Source organism: Pongo abelii, chromosome 2, assembly GCF_028885655.2.
Source record: "Pongo abelii isolate AG06213 chromosome 2, NHGRI_mPonAbe1-v2.0_pri, whole genome shotgun sequence".
NCBI lineage: Eukaryota > Metazoa > Chordata > Mammalia > Primates > Hominidae > Pongo > Pongo abelii.
Window position 1 is genome coordinate 80,423,875 of NC_085928.1, and position 13,795 is coordinate 80,437,669.

The window sequence follows — 13,795 nt, forward strand, 5'->3', positions numbered from 1 at the left end:
TGGCTGGGGAGGCCTCAGAATCATGGCAAGAGGTGAAAGACACTTCTTATATGGTGGCAGCAAGAGAGAATGAGGAAGAAGCAAAGGCAGACACTCCTGATAAACCCATAGGATCTCATGAGACTTATTCACTATCACAAGAATAGCACAGGAAAGGCAGCCCCCATGATTCAATTACCTCCTCCTAGGTCCCTGCCACAACACATGAAAATTCTGGGAGATACATTTCAAGTTGAAATTTGAATGGGAACACAGTCAAACCATGTCAACATGGTATAATGGAAAGACTAGTTAGCTCTGGTTTAAATTTAAGATTCACCATGTGTCCCATGTGACCTTAGACAATTGCTTAACCTCTCTGGGCCTCACTTTCCCCATCTATAAAAGGGGAACAAGTGGCCAGGTGCAGTGGCTCATGCCTGTAATCCCAGCACTTTGGGAGGCCGAGGTGGGTGGATCACTTAAGGTCAGAAGTTCAAGACCAGCCTGGCTAACATGATGAAACCCTGTCTCTCCTAAAAATACAAAAAATTAGCCAGGCATGGTAGCACGCACCTGTAGTCCCAGCTACTTGGGAGGCTGAGGCAGGAGAATCGCTTGAACCCGGGAGGTGGAGGTTGCAGTGAGCCGAGATCGCACCACTGCACTCCAGCCTAGGCAACAAGTGAGACTCCATCTCAAAAACAAAAGAAAAAGGGGGTGGGGGGAACAAATAAAACTATCTCGCAGAGTAGCGTCAGGAGAATTAAAATAATAAAGCTCTTGGTAGTCTTCCAAAAAGTGTGCTTGCTTGCCCTTTGGTTTCTTTCTTAAAGACTTTGATATTTGGAGATCTGAGATTAAAGTTTCAGGTACAGACAACCACCCTTTTCTGTATTTCTTGATTTTTTTTTCTTTTGGCCTCTAATGTCTTCTATTTCTCTTGTGCTTGTCTGGGATACTCACAAGAGGATCTGTGGCAATAGTAATCTGCTTGATTTCTTAATTCCCTAGGGTCAATTTGTTCATTGGGTTCTTAAGGAAGGAGTTGAGTAGGTAAGACAAAATGTTCCCCATGTTTTTGCCTAAGCAGCCTGGCACTGATGAGTAATGGCAGCAGCTCCCTGAACTGTGTTATAAATTTCTGACTGCTGCACAAATGTACCACGTGGGTCAAAGACCAGCAGAGTTGCCCAATTCTCAGAATAGAGTTCATCCTCATCAGAAAACACCCGGAAGGCCTATAGTCCCGACAAGAGGCAGTCTTATACCTAAGAAGGTTATAAAGTAAAAACATTTAAAGACAGAAACAGGCTCCAATAAAACGATAGTAATATTGGTTAGCAGAGTTGATGAGACTAATGAGATCAATGGGATTAGTATCTTTATAAAAGGGACCCCAGAGAGCTTTTTAGACCTCTTTGGGCTAGAATTGTTAGTGGTATTTTTTAAATATTTTTAAAAGAAATGAAAGAATTTGTGTATCTGCGTACTAATCCACATCATATTTTTAAAATACTAGTATGCCATATTTATCAAGTGCTTAATTTTTGTGGGGTGCTTTTCATACAAAACCTCATTGAATCATCATAATGATTTTAAGGCACAGGCATAGTGACGGTTCATTTTTAAGATCAGTAAATTAAGGCATAGAGAAGTTTGATGACTTTCCCAAAGTCTTATAGCTACATGTAAACCCATTTTATAGCCACTACAATGTAGCACCCTCAAAAATAGCAACTACCATTGATAGAGATACAATATTGGGCTTTATACCTACTCTCTGAATTCATTTAATGTAATTATCTCTAAAAACTCAGAAGATGGTGCAATTGACTGAATGTCTGTGTCTCCTCCAAATTCATATGTTGAGACTCTAGTCTCCATGAGATGGTATTTAGGAGATGGAGCCTTTGGGAGATAATGAGGTCACGAGGGTGGGGACTTCATGACTGAGATTAGTTCCCTTATAAGAGAGACCCCAGGGAGGTTTTTGACCCTCTTTCTGAAATAGAGGAATACAATGAGAAGTTGACAGTCTGTAACCCGGAAGAGGGAACTTACTAGAGCTCAATCATGCTAGCACCCTGATCACAGGCTTCCAGCCTCCACAGCTGTGAGAAATTTCTGTCATCTATAGCTTATAGTACTTAGTCAGTTTAGGCTGCTATGCTAACAATGACAGATGATATTAGTACTCTAAGTTATAGATGAGAAAACTGATACTCAAATATACAGAGCATTTTCCCAGTACCACACAGTGAGAAATCTGGGACTCGAATCCAGGCCAGATGGCAGGCTTCTATCTCCACAGAACATCTTGAATTTCACACGGACTTTGCTCCATGTTCCTCACGCACAGAGTGCTTTATTATCGTAGATAAGGTGTTCACAGGTGACCCAAGGCAATTTCACACGTGCAGGAATTACATTCCACCACTCAGTTTCCACAAGGCTAGCAAAAGGAATCAGTAGTTCTCACTAAGTATTCCTCAGCCTCCGCCTTCTGCACACACAATAGGATCACACCTCCAAGCCCTTAAGGTTGGATGAGGCCATGTGACTGGTAGTGACCAATGAGCTATGAGCACATGCAACATGTGTCACTTTTGGGCTCAAGCATTTAATTGTCAGTTTGACACCATCCAGAGCTCTTGCCAGCAGCATTTGAGATGGCAGCTGGTCCATCAGTCTGGATCCCTAAATGACTATCACAGCAATCCTGATGGGCATGTTTCATGAGCAAGAATTAAACGTCTGTTATTTTAAGCCATTGTGATTTGGGGGTTGTATCGGTCTGTTCTCACACTGCTATAAAGAAACACCTCAGACTGGGTAATTTATAAAGGAAAGAGGTTTAATTGACTCAGAGTTCCACATGGCTAGGGAGGCCTCAGGAAACTAACAGTCATGGCAGAAAGTGAAGGGGAAGCAAGGACCTTCTTCACATGGCGACAGGAGAGAGAAGAGCCAGCAAGAGCAGGGAAAATTGCCTTATAAAATTATCAGATCTCATGAGAACTCATTATCACGAGAACAGCATGGGGGAGACTGCCCCCATGATCTAATCACCTCCCTCCAAAGACGTGGAGATTACAGTTCCCTCCCTCGGCACGTGGGGATTACAATTCAAGATGAGATTTGGTTGGGGACACAAAGCCAGACAATATCAAGGGTATTTTTAATATAAACTACAAACAAAACTAGTCTATCCTGACTGACACAGAACCAGACCCAAAGGAGCGTTTTAAACTCCCCAAGAGACCCAGCAGGTATTAGAATTCTCTACACCCAGAATCATAAACTCAAGTGCTACAGGGATCAGGTAGGGCAGGTAACTAAGGAAAGCAGCTGAGCACATGATAATAGAAAGGGGAAGGGACTGGGTCAAACTGGTGAGCACATGCCAAGGAAATGTGGGCTCCCTGTTGCTAAATCTCGCAATTTTTCAGAAGAATTTGGATATTTGTGTGACTTTTCCCAATGGATAAAAAATTGTACAAATAAAACAAAACTGAACTGCAGGTTAATTTCACTTCAGGGTTTTCAATTTGACCCTCTGCCTCAAGTTCACAAGCAGGCTCCCATTTATTAGCCATAATTGAAAGATTTAGAGCCCATCCTGTCAGTTACTTGCTGTGGGACATTGGGGATGTCAGCCTGGTCCTTAGTACTTCCATCAGTAAAACGAGTCCATGGGAGAAAACTGATGGTTCTTTGTCTTTCTCGGGTACATCTGCACAATAAAATTTCATGTACACACAAACATGCAATCTTATTTACATATTTCATGGTTTCCAATGATGCTATAAACCTCAACCCCTGACTACCCCTCCCCACAATAGATCCATGAAATCAAGGCTAAGAAATCTGGTCTATATAATGCCAAAGTTTTCATCCATCTGAAAATGTCATTTTATCAATGTCAGTGTATCAAGAGGAATGGGATATTTTTCTTCCTGCTGGAGATTCTTAGCATGTCTTCTACTAGAAGAACCCATGGCTCTGATGTTATAGTTGGCTGTGTTCCACATAAAAAGATGGGGCTACAGGTTTTATCATGATGTTTAAAATGGGATGGCACCTCTCACCCTTGTACACTATTGTGCATCTAATCAGATGGAGACCTAATAGGTGAGTAGATGTTTGGTTATATTCCTCTTTGTGAATTTCTAGGTTCCAATTTAATTCCAGTGGTTCTAATTTAGTTATCCTTGGCCTCCTTCAGCTTTGTAATTCAAACCACCAAATGTATCTCTGCTTTTAAAAACAATCTTTCCAAACTCACATCCAAACTGCCTCCCTCTCAGTGCAGATGATGAGTGGTTTCCACAGAAAGTCTTTAGAATAAATATTCTGTAGTCACGTTCTCAGCTTCAGTCTATAACCCTTAAAAATACATCCGGATAGGCCTTCAGAGGGAGCAATTGTAATAATTGTGCGGCCAAGAGCATGAAATCACCCAAGTGAGCACCAAATAAATGAAGCAAAGTTCTATTCCAAGTGGACTCTAATTTTTGTCCCATTTTGATAGCATATGCTGTTAATACTTTCATCAATAGCACCTTTTACAGCCTGTCTTTAATAAAGAGGTTCCCACTCCATTTATCAGGATCCTGAGTATATGAAACTGGTCCCTGGGAACCCCTTGATGTGGTTGGAATGAAACTGAAATTTTTATTAAACAATCATTCAGTGGGAATAAAATTTATCATAAAGGGCAACCCTAACATGAAATCTTTATACGCAGCAAAGAGGTCTTAATTTGAAACAAACAATAAAGTGCAGAATTCAATTATGTCAGGAAACATGTCCAAGGTCATAGGATGAATGAGTCACAACCAAAACTTTAAAGCTAGAAAGAGAAAACTAAATGGCATTTAAAACTTGTACTACATTAATTCAAGGTAGCTACTGCAAGATGCAATCATACCCAAAGGTACATAGAAATTTCTGGAGATAATCTGATTCTTTTGGCTGTCCTGCCAACTTCATGTAATCCTCCTGTCAAGAATAATTATTGTATAGTTCCAAATAGCTAAAAAAAAAAAAAAAAAAAAAGACTTTTGAATGTTCTCAACAAAGAAAAAATAAATATTTGAGGTGACGAATATGCTCATTAGGCTACTTTGATCATTCCACAATGTATACATGTATCGAAACATCACATTGTAACCCATAAAGGTATACAACTGTTATTTGTCTATTAAAAATAAACTTTGAAAGGAAAAGAAATTTGGGCTGTCTCATTGCTCATATTCTTGAAATGTGTGTTCAGTTCAACAAATGTGTAATAGGCTAATGGTCCTTTTATTTGCAAGGTACCTTACAAAGTCCTGAAGGGACTGCCAAATAAAAAGGCTCCTAATTTAAGGCAATAGTTTCCTAAAGTGGATGTGTAGGCTGGTGACATCTGAGGCATCTTGAGTACCCTAAAAATACATATTCCTGGGCCCCATTCCAAGCCAACAAAATCAGAATCTCTAATGGTAGGATCAAGAATCTGCATTTAAAACATATTCATCAGATGAAACTGACACAGAGTAGGTTTGGTCCTACATATGCCAGAACTTCTCCGTTATAAGTGACAGACATCTAACCCCAGCTGGCTTAAACCAAAAAAGGAATCCATCAACCCTAGTAACTGAGAAGTTCAGCAGGGAGAACAGGCTTCAGGCACAGCTGGATCCAAAGGCTGAAACAATGACATCAGAGATTGAGTAGCTTCCCTGTCAACTCTGCCTTCTTCTGCACTGGCTTTATTCTTATGCATCACAGAAAGTACAATCATAACAATAATAGAATTCGTACTGTTTTAGGCACCACACTTTACCTGTATTGTCACATTTAGTTTTTATGAAGATAATATGTGGTAGGAAGTATTATTTCCATTTAACCAATGATGAAGCAAGCTCAGAGAGGCAACATGATTTATCCAAAGTCACACCGTGATCAAAAGAGATGGAAAGAATTGTATCCAAGGCGGTTTGGTTGTTGCTCCCACTCTCTTGCCCATACTTATGTACTCAGAGGTAAAGTAGGCCGAGGACACATAAACTGCTAAAAGAAAAATGAGTGTTAGAAGGCAAAAGAAGGGCAAGAGAGTATAATTCAGAGGGCAATCCTTATTTGTGCTGATAGAATGTCCCATATGACCTCTCTGTAAGGCTATAATAGGCCCAGGAATCTGTACTTTGAATGTTTCTTCAGTTGGTCTAATTCACACCTCCTACAACTACAAGAACAGTGATTCATCACAGCTCAAGATTTGCTGAAGTGTTTGCATCCATCGACAGCATGTACAGGACTACTGCTGGACCTTGGTTTTAGTAAAGAAGGTATGGAGGGTCATCAGCAAAAAAGTAGAGAAAATTGTTCCAGGGCTGCTGGAGACAGAAGGCTAACAAAATCTTTGTAGCTTCTGGCTGATAGGGGCTCATAAGCCATAGACTGGTGGTCTCACCATGGAGGGGGTAAAGGGAAGAAGAATGCAACACAGAGAAGCAAGATTTAATAATTAAAAGCATATAAAGCATGAAGACAGATGTTTATACAAAGCAAATATAAAAAATGGTTATAGGGGGCTGGGTGCAGTGGCTCACGCCTGTAATCTCAGCACTTCGGGAGGCTGAGGCGGGTGGATCACCTGAGGTCAGGAGTTTGAGACCAGCCTGGAAAACATGACAAAACCCCGTCTCTACCAAAAATACAAAAAGTAATTGGGCATGGTGGCACATGACTGTAATCCTAGCTACTCAAGAGGCTGAGGCAGGAGAATTGCTTGCACCTGGGAGGCAGAGGTTGCAGTAAGCCGAGATTGCACCACTGCACTCCAGCCTGGGCAACAGAGCGAGACTCCAGCTCAAAAAAAAAAAAAAAAATAGTTATAGGGGCTAATGAGTTCCAGATTATTTCTAACTCGGCCTGTCCTAAGAAACTGTGGTAGACTGTGGACCCCATAAACCATGACTTCTGGCGTTCCAACTTTGGGTTACTCTGAAATTGGTCATATGATTTGATTTCATCATGAGACACATCACATGAGCAGAGACTCAATAACACTTGTATATTAAGGATGGTCCTGTTGGAATTCTCCCTCTTGCAAGGCTAACTTGAGACTGCCATGCTGTTAGGAAGTTCAAGTTCACCACATGGAGATGAAATAAAATATTGTGATAAACATCCCCAGCTAATCACAGCCTCCAGTGATCCATCAACTACATATATGATCCCAAGTCACATGTGTGACCCCAAGCAAGATCAGCAGAACAGTCATTCAGCCAACCCACAGAACCCTGAAAAAATATAAATCATTATAGTTTGAACCATAGGTTCTGGGGTAGCTTGTTATGCTGCTATTGATAATTAAAACAAACTGGAATATTTTCATCTAGATGACAATCTATTCAATTGTTGAATCCTTTGTGTTTCCCTCTTTGCCCTGGTTGGAAAGATCTCAGAGCTAAGTTGTATGTTCATTGCTGTGTCTTTCTTCAACCAGGAATTCTCATCAGAATTGGTCCATTTCTCTTTCAGATTTTTGTCTTTTATATTAGTTGGTTTGGGTCTTACTATACCTCTGGTTTTCCTTTAAACTGACTAAAATTATTTGGAAAGTAGTCAGCGTACCTGTAAAATAATTAATAAAGGTTTGTGGTAGATGAGTAAAAGAATAATGATTGCTATAAGGAAAATAATAGTAACTATTAATATGTGAATACAACAAAATGTTAATATATTTTTAAGCCAGGCCCTACTCTAAAATATTTTCATGCGTCCTATTATTTAATTCACTCAGCAATTATGAACAAGTACTGCTATCCCCCATTTTACAAGTAAAGAAACTGAGGTACAAAGTTGTTGTGGCTTGCCCCAAAGTCTCATAGCTAGTAAGTGGCAGTGCCAGGGCACAATTCAGGCCTGCACAATGTCAGAGCCCACATTCATGACCATTATGGAACATTTCTTCACATGCCTTTTCTATTGTGTTTAGCCTATTTTGCTGTTGTATCAAAATTTACAAGACAAGGAATTATCTTCTAAGAACTTTTAAGTGTAAAACTTGTCATCAGATTATTTAGTTCTATAAAGAAAAGATTAGAAAGTTAGAAATGGAGCAGCTGTTCCTGAATCGAGCAAACACTGCATTCAAAGAAAATTAATTTTCTCCACTTTCAAAAAGGAAATTCAAGCCCTGGTTTCTCATGCCACAATCATTGCAGTTAACAAAGCCATTTTAATAACCTCATTTTGTCCTTTGATAGATGGATGTTCTTTCAAATGTGTATTCTCAGAGAAACTAGTGCTTTTGCAAGACTATCTAAAATACTCTGAAAAAAGTAAACTACTCTGTAAATAAAGGGTGTTATTGTCTGCAGGTGATCCTCAAACTGTACAACCAACATATTGAATTTAGCTTTTATGCTTTTATTTTTAAATGAGTACAAATTGGAAAGCAAGAGTACTGATTCTAATGATCGAGTGTGTTGAAAATTAATTAAAACCATAAGTTTGAAAGAAGTTATTAGGCATGCCAAATGTGAACTACTTTTAACCCCAGAAGGATTAATTTTACTCTTAGGTGGTCAATTAAGAAGGAAAGGAGCAAAATTTCAAAATGTGTGTTATGGAGCTAGGTCATTGAATTTTGTATCAAAAAGGTAAAATATAAATCAGAAATGTATAATTTTTAGTTTTTACATTATGAACAGGAAGTCTGCAATTGCAGCATTCTTTTATGTCTAACTCAAAAATTGGACAGCCTTAATGAGAGATTCAAAGTTACATTTGTCAATTTCAATGTAAGTTCAACCCTGAACTGTTACTTCATTAAAGTTAAATATGCCTTTTTGAGGGATATCTGCCATAGGATGGTCACTTTTCTGGTGTCCTTTATGTATATCCTGCCCAAAAGCAGGATGCTAGCCAGGTTGACCTCATGAGACTCACTCTGCCTGAAAGATTCCACTCTCCCATCAGTGAGACTGGCTGTCTGCTCCCCAAAGGTAATTTGATCTTGAACAGCCCAGAAAAGTGAGGAGCTTCTCTGTCCTGATTTGTTCCTAACAACCAGGTTCTCACAGGGCTAGGGCCCCTGCCAGTCAGACCCCCCCCCATTCTGCCCCACACAAGTGCAGATACGAATCTGGCCCTACCTCTCTGGCTTTGTCTAGGCTACAAGTGAGAGTTTTCACTGCAAGAAGACAAAGCTTTCTGTTTCCTCTCAAATTTTCAATGACAAACACACTGACAAAAATATTTTGGTACAGTTCTTTTAGATGTTCACTCTTAATGTAGTGTGGGAAGCAAATGTTTGCTAAAATAAACAAAGCGCTAAGAAAATATTATCACTAGCAAAGCCATCACTCTATAGCTAATAATTCATGACCACCTCATAAATAATTGTCAGCCTTCTAATCTGAATGTGTGGATGGTGGGAAACAGGCCTTTCCCAAATCCCCCTTCGATATTTTGTCATTCCTCCTTGCCTGTTTTCTCTTCAGCATCATTAATTTTCAATCACCATGGATAGGGGGACAAAGTTCTGTTTAGAAGTTATTCCTTCTTCCCAAGGATAAGATAGTTCAAAGGAAGAGAAACATCACCCTGTCCTTATTTTTTTAAGTAAGCTCCACTAGTCCCTACGCTGAAGAGAACAATTTCTTATATTGGTGAAGAACAAATGCAGGAAAAGATTAGTAATTCTCTAAGGTTGTTGACAGCTTTTGTTCCCATCCTAGAATTCAAATCACAACAAAGAACCACTTCAAAGTTACCAAACTAAAGAGTTCTCAAATTTTAGTTAATAGTAAGGTTTCTGCCTATCCCAAGTCTACTGGGTACCAGAAAATTTTTCTGTAAGTGAAAAAAAATCACATGTTAAATATATGTTCTTCCCCATGCCCCCTAAAATATTATTTACTTTCAAATAAGAGAGAAGAGAAGAGAAAACAAAGATAGACACCCCAAACTTGATTATTTTTCTACATGGTTTCGGGAACGGGTAGCTGAATACAGAACAATATAATTTGTGAAAATTTTGCAACTAAAGTCATTGACTACTCAGGATCTTTTTCTTCTAAAATTATAGCTATTGTTTTCAGGGTAAAATTGTGTTCAGAAGCGGGTGATGAGCTTCTAAAACTCCTATTTGGTATGACTTGGCTAAACTTTAAAGCTGAGAAAAAAAATCCATACAAGCAGATGCTACTGAAATAATGAATGCCATAAATGTGAGAGCTTTAAATCATAATGGCAAAAGTAATTAAACAGAAAGGTGACCAACAAACATAGAAAAGGGCCAGAGATAAGATATAAATAATTCGTTCCAGCTGCTGGCTTGCTCTTAGAAGTGATGCAGCGTGTGCTATTTTTATCTCCAAAGGGAGAGCTTTTTTTCATCCTGTAATTTTTTTTTTATCCTAAATTGAGTATGAGAGCTTTAAGGTGAAAGGAAAAAAAAAAGCTTACCAATGACTCTCACATCTCAATTTTCCTTGTACAGCCACTTCAAATTGGCAGTGTTTCATCTGACCCATCAGGGGCTGCAGGCAAATTTAGAAGTCTAAAACCCAACCATTTTTCTGGAACCAAAAAGCAAAGATACTACTATTGAGCCAATCTCAGGGGAACAGACATTTTGAAATGGTTGGAAATACAACATAGACATATACTTATGTCTGTTGAATCCTCTTTCTTCTCCTCCCCCAATCCAGAATCCCCCAGAACCCTCCACACACCCCCTCATTTCCACCCCCAAACCCCACCATCCCTGCTGCAGACCCAGAAAATTGCAGCTGCTACAATGGGGTCTCTAGTCACATAGAGAAAGTCATGAAGAAAAATGAAAAGGTGTAGCTTTAAATGCCAGTTCTGCCTCCTCTTAGCTGTATAACATTGGAAGAGTCACTTTCTGAGCCTTGGTTTGTTGTCTGGAAAAGGAGGAAGCCATAATTTCTAACTTTTGGAGATGTTGTGAGGATTCAGTCACATGACCCACAGAAAGCTCCTGAAATGGGCCTAGTAGGTATGAGGAATTTAAGGTTGACTACTGATCTTAGTCCCCATCTCCCCTCAGTTCCTAACTCCATCTTGACCAGCCCCAGCAGTGTTGAATAGAGTTAAGGGAGAGTGTAGAAGAAAAGAAAAGACAGGAAACAGGAGGGCAGAGCAAGGCCACAGGCCCTGGAGCAGTGACCATTCTTCTCCCTTCTTTTCACCCTCATGTTAACAATAGCAAACAGCAACCACAGCATTAATGGTAGTTAACACTTTTTGAGCACTTAGTGCACTCCTGACACCACGTGCAGTATCTTATTTGATGCTCACAAGAAATACTATTGTTTGTTCATCACAGGTCACATTAGATTTTTTGCAGCCCTGTCTATTATTTATTCGCACTGAGTCTCCTCTCAGCCTAAACCTTGAAGTCTCTTCACTTCTTATACTTGTACAGTTAGTGTTAGGCATGTCTTCTGTATTGTTATCCAAGTCGTTGACAAAACCCATCTCTTTCTAAAACACTTTCAGCTGGTCCGTATCCTAGTAGGTGGGTCCTTTTGGATCTCCTGTGGAGTTTGGGGGACAAATTCTATAATATATTCCCACTGTTTGTAGCAATTGTCTGGGAACACCAGCTGGTCCACCTCAAGGTTCTGGAGACCTTGAGGCCAAACAGGACTTACAGCTACTCCTTGACAGAAGGGATACCCCAACCCCATTAGAAACCATGTGCAGGTGCATACCCTCCCAATGTGGGTCGAGGAGTCCTCCTCGGGTCCACCTGGACCTTGCCTAGTCAGCCCAGACTGAGTTCTCACAGCCACATTTAGACAATTATCTAATCTTAAATACTAAAAAAAAAGTTGAATTTCTCATGAGTTTCCTTGGCCTCTTAGAAAGAACTTCTTTCTGCTTTCTTCCTTTCCTCCTACCCTCACCTGCCTCTCTCTGTCCCTCTCTGTCTCCTCTCTCTCTCTCTCTCTCACACACACACACACACACACACACACACACACACACAGTTCCTATTCCTCCCTCACATCTCCCTAAAAGAGGGGCCTGCTTTGCCTGTCCTTTGGTTTTCCTTCATAAGGGTCTCTCTCTCTCTGCTTCTCAGGGATGACAGTGTAAGACCTGCCTCAGCTGTCCCTCTTAAGAAGACTCAGCCAGCTCTCCTTCTCCTTGTTTCCCTCCCTTGCTTTTTCTTTGAACACTCTCTCATCCCTGTGGCTGGTGTAGTTTCCAAACTCCAAACAGATACTAATGTTAGGGATTCGGAAATAAAATCAGAATTCTCCAGAATACCCCAAATCATAAATTGTGATTAAAATACTTCCCATATTCCTCATGTACTAGTTCATTTGGAAGATCAAAAAGTTGTTCAATAAGTAAGATACACAGGTTTAGTAAGACTATTTACAAAGAACTGTAGCCTAGATTGAATATATAAGAACTAGAAAATGTGAACATTATTGGGTGGCTTTTAAATGATGTAACATTCTAATCTTTTAAGATTAACAGCTCTACACAGAACCATGCATACAGATCAATTGAATAACTTATTTTGCTTTCAAAATTTTTTATTTCTTGGAACACCACCCATAGGTTTAGTAGAGAGGATAACATGTGAAGAACCTTAACATTCACTTCAATTGTAAGAATTTACCATTAGTGACAGACAGCATCAGAACTTGTATTTATTACATGGCCATAGCTACAAGCAAAAGTGGTGAGACAGTGATTGTTTCTCCCCTTCTTTCCCCTGTCCCAGTTACTGGAAATGTTGACTTTGACCTTCAACTCTGCATGCCAGCTTTTCCTGCTCTTGCTTTCTTCTTGACATTACTGCATTCCTTTGAGAAGTAACGTCTCTAAGTTGAATGCTAATCTTTTATTCTCACAAAAGAATTGCAGTACTTCCCCCTCCCCATTTTTCTCAGGATGTGGGATTCAGAAAAAATACATAATTTTCCCAAGAAATGCCAGAAGGGAACCCCCAGATGGAAACTGTTATAATGATGAATATCTATTGTTCTGGCCTAACCAAGAATAATTTCCCCTTCTTTTTGTTCATTTTGCTTGTTAGCAAGTTATTTTGCTTGGAACCAGGAAAATCTAACTGATTTCAATGGCAAGGAAAATACGCTCCAGAACTACTGGCTTGGCCAAGAAAGGTTTGATCAAATGGCCCATAATATGTCTGCTAAAGACATTAGGCTAATTTTCTCTCTCTCATTTGGACTTGCATCTTTTTGCTGCCTGTATACATTTGGCCTAAAATAGATTTATCTTACTAACAGATTAGATGTCCAGGATTTTGGTGTGGGACTTCACAGAGTGATTCAAAAAAGTCTACCAACTATATAGCTTTGGTAATAGATCCCAGATTCATTTTTAGCCCAAGCAACAGGAAATTTCTCTTAGGCCTTAGGGCCTTACCCTGCAGAAATATTTTTGTTGGTGCATATGTTAGTCAGGATTGTCCAGAGAAACAGAATCAATAGGAGATAGATAGATAGATAGATAGGTGATTGATTGATTGATTGATAGAAAGATAGATAAAAGAAATTATTATAAATTATTGGCTCATGCAATTATGGAGGCAGAGAAGTCCCACATTCTGCCACCTGAAACCTGGAGACCCAAGCAAGCTCTTGATGTAGTTCCAAGGCCTGAGAGCAAGAGAGCCAATGGAGAGCCAATCATAATCCAGAAAGGCACAAGCCCCATCACTAGAATCCTGAATGTTGAAATCCCGAGAGATCAAAATCCCCAAAATATAATTCTAGAAAAAATAATTTTAAAATTATCTAAA